Source organism: Pongo abelii, chromosome 14, assembly GCF_028885655.2.
Source record: "Pongo abelii isolate AG06213 chromosome 14, NHGRI_mPonAbe1-v2.0_pri, whole genome shotgun sequence".
Taxonomy (NCBI): Eukaryota; Metazoa; Chordata; class Mammalia; order Primates; family Hominidae; genus Pongo; species Pongo abelii.
This window is the reverse complement of record NC_071999.2, coordinates 55,422,926-55,427,183: the sequence shown is the minus strand read 5'-3', so window position 1 is coordinate 55,427,183 and position 4,258 is coordinate 55,422,926.

Genomic DNA, 4,258 nt, shown 5'->3' with positions numbered 1-4,258 from the left:
AACCTGCTTCCTTTGTGTCTGAAATATGAGGCTATTAGCAACATTAACCTGAAGGAGACTACTGCCTCAGTCTACATGGGGATCATTTTGCTACATGTCTAAGAATGCCAGCTCAGTTGGTGTTGATCTTATAGGTGTACTGGGGACTGAGAAATCTGATATCTAATTAGCACTAGTATTTATGCATTGCTCAAGATTAGACCTTAAATTCATCCTTAACGCCTCTTTCTCACACTCTGCTTTGAATTGACAATTCCTGTCAGCTCTGCCTTCAAACTTTATCTCAAATCCAGCTCTTTTTCTCCCCTTCACCACTTGCACCTTAGCTGGAGCCACCATCATCTTTCTCTTAGACTGCTGAACTAGTTTTTGTCCTGCTGCTGCTCTTGCAAAATATTCTGTACAGAGTGGTCAAAGTGATCCTTTTAGAACCTAAGTCAGATAGTGTCACTCCACTGCTCAAATTCTCCAACAGCTGCCCATCTCACTCAGAATGAAATCCAAAGTCATGACCACAGCCCACAAGGATCTAGTAGATCTGACCCCTGGTTACCTCTCACACCTCAATTCTTACCTGTCTTTAAGTCCTTCGTAGACATAACCGCCAAAATGCTGCTGAGCAATCACAGTAACACTCCTTGCCCCATTCATTTCCCTTCTCTCACAATTATTTCTCCTCTCTCCTCAAAGTCCTCTCTCATTCCTGCTCCCAGATGATGCTCTTGCTCCTTGTTGTGCTAAGAAAGCTTTAGAAGAGTCCACATTCTCCTATCTCTATATTTACCCACCTACCAGCAATTAGAAGAGTCCACGTGGTCCCATCTCTATACTTACCCATCTACCAGTGTCCATGTCCATTGATTTGCCCTCCCCATGGATACACTGGCCGTGCTTGTATTTAAGGCCAATCTCTCTTCTCATGCATCAGATCCCTCCTCTCTAACCTTCATCAATTCTTTTCTCTCACTCCTGTATCAATTTTTCCCTCTCCCCTGGATTATTCTCATCAGCGTACAAACATCATATGATTTCTCCCTTCTTAAAAGTAAAAGAGCTCTCTCAACTTTGCTTCTGATTTGTACCACCTTATTGCAGCAAAACTTCTCTTAAAAAAAAATCTTTACTTTCTCTCCTCCCGTTCACTCTTGATCCCACTACACTTAATGCAAATCTAAACCCAGTGGTCAGTTCTCAGACTGCGCCTCGTGTGACTCACCAGCATCGTGTGGCATAGTCCATCACTCCCTCCTCCACACATTTTCTCTGCCTGGCCTCCAGGATGCCACAAAATTCAGGTGTTGCTCCTAGTCAGGACTTACTCTCTTCTGCTCCCCTCCCCTATTCCCACCCCAGAACTCAGCTTCTCTGGCCTCATCTCCTATCAGGGTCCCCTCATTCTCTATCACTAGTAACACAAGTTGGCCTCTTTGCTGTTCCTCAAATAAGTCAGTTTAAAAGGCCTCATCTTTGCTCTCATCTCTGCCTGGAATGCTCTTTCCTCAGCTCCTTTAAGTTTTTGTTCAAATGTCACATAATCAATAACATCCTCCCTGACTACCATATTTAATATTGCAATATCTACCAACCCTTAAACTTCCTACTCCCATTTATTTCCTTCATGGCATTTACCACTTTCTAACATACTACAACATTTATTTATTCAATTTAAGTCTTCCCTTTGGCCAGAATATGGTCACCTTGTCATTCAAAAGTTATTTGATGCAGATTTTTTATTCTAGACACCTGGCCTGTTAACCATGTAGCAAATCATTGTCAAATTAATGAAGCTTTGGCTTCTAGCATATGAGTTAAAATAAATATCACTATTGGAGACATTATATCAAAAAGCTGAGACATACTTAGGACCCCAAATTAATGAACAAAATATTCATTAATAAACTATATTAAGTTCCCAGAAGATTGCTCAGAGCTGGCTTGGCCAACATAGAGAACCGTTTCCATAGCCATAGTGGGAAATACTAATCTTGAAAAGAGATGCCTCTCAAATCTTTAAGTGAGCCAGTACCCTAGGTAACTAAATGAGTAGAGAAAGGTTCTATTTTACACATAAGATTATCCAGTTGCCAGCCCTCAAATATTGTCACCCCGTGAGCAGTTTGCTCTTAAATTCTTCAAGTCTTCAAGGAGACATAATCATTTTACAGAAGCCCAACTCAGAAACAATTATACTGCAACATAAGCAGTAGAACCATTTCATGCCAAGCTAATGACTCTGGGACATGCAAGGCATGACTCTCTGTACAAATCCACTTTAGAGCAGAGGTCAAAACCATTAAACTAATGGTGAACTTGAATCCCTGGACTCTGAGTGCCCCATGACTCCAGGGGATTGAGATTTGTAAGAAAAATACTAAACATAGAGCCATGTATAAACACTCTAAAGGATTCTTTATACAAATGCCTTTTTGTCTAAAATCAAAACTCTAGAAAATAGAACATAAGTTTCTACATTTAAATTGTTAAAAATCATTAAAAAGACATTCAAGAGCTAAAGAAAAAGAAAAACATTCTCAGCATGAAGTATGAAGATATCGCTGCTTGACTTTAATAAGAGTTCTATTAAATCTGTTCTTTTCTGTTTAAAATGTTCATTATAAAGCTGTAGTCCCTTTACATTTTCTTAAAAATTCAAGCTTTGCAACTTCTGAGAGCTTTGGTGATAGTGTGATGAGCTACCTTCCCCCTCCCCAAGAAATGTCCTTATTGAGACTGAGTTTCCTTGGGGATGGCGGGGGGAGGGGGTGGTGAGTGACCTGGCCATATGATGTCAACATACTACCACAGAAGACAGAGATGAAAAACCATGTTCATGGACTTTTAAATTTAAATTTAAATATGTAAAATCCTTATAACAAAAAATACTCCTACACAGAAACTAGCTAGCTGTTCACCAAGCATTTTCTATTCTTGCCCCAGTTTCCCAGCCTCCCTTGAAGTTAGCCATAACTGAAGGCCAGCCAATGAAATATGAACAGAAGTGATGTATACCATCCCCAGGACTTAGCCTACAAAAAATTTCTGGAGCAATGTCAGCTTGATGTAGATGGGTGTGGCAACCTTAGAAGCCCTAGGTCAAAGATGGCAGAGCCATAGATGGAAGAAGCCCAATAAGGAGCCATAAATGACTACTTAGAAGAGAACTGCCATTGAAAGAGAACGAATATTGGACATTACATAGATGTTAACATAATTTTATTGGCTAGGCATGGTGGCTCATGCTTATAATTCCAGCACTTTGGGAGGCTGAGGTGGGCAGATAGCTTGAGCCCAGGAGTTTGAGACCAACCTGGGCAATATGGCAAAACCCTGTCTCTATAAAAAATACAAAAATTAGCTGGGCATAGTGGCATGTGCCTATAGTCCTAGCTACTCAGGAGGCTGAGGTGGGAGGATTGCTTGAGCCTGGAAGACAGAGGTTGCAGTGAGGCAAGATGGTGCCACTGCACTCCAGTCTGGGTGACAGAGCAAGGCCCTGTCTCCAAAACAATAAAAATAAAAACCTTTATTAAGTTTTTTTTTTCTTGCTGTGTTACTATAGCTCTCATTACCTTAACAACATTGTATCTTAGTTCCGAATGGTAAAACTCAGTGAAGAATTAAATTACTAATGCCTAATCTATTTAAGGTAAGCAACTGTACACCAAGCTCTAACATACATTGTCTCTTAGCATTCAAATTCAACAGGCTTGCAACAGTTATAAAGAGACTAATACCAGGGTCTTCTTTTTAATAGCTAAAGCTTTCAATTAGCGAAACACTTGAAACTCCCATAAATAATGTAAAAACAAAGATTTTGGGTTGCTCTTGCTACTGTTGAATAAAAAGAGTCATGGCCTTCTTCACTCTGATCAAGCTTCTCCCAATCCAAACCCTAGAGTAGCCTGAGCATTGGAAAGAGTGGGGGAAGAAAAATAAAAGATCTAGGAGAAGGAAAGGGTCCTTGAGCCGCTGATCATCTGCACAGGGTAAGGGAAGAAATTTTGGATTCAATATAAAATTGAAGTTCTGATTTTACATGAATAAGACTTTTAGTGCCCAAAAATATCTTAATAATTAAAACAAGGAAGGGTGAAATAAAAAACAGATAAACAAATAGAAACATAGATATAAATCTTACCATATCTTCCAGTCACCATGCTTACATCTGTAATCCCAGCACTTCAGGAGGCCAAGGTGGGAGGATCACTCTTGGCTAGGAGTTTGAGACCAACCTGGTCAACACAGCAAGGCCCCATTT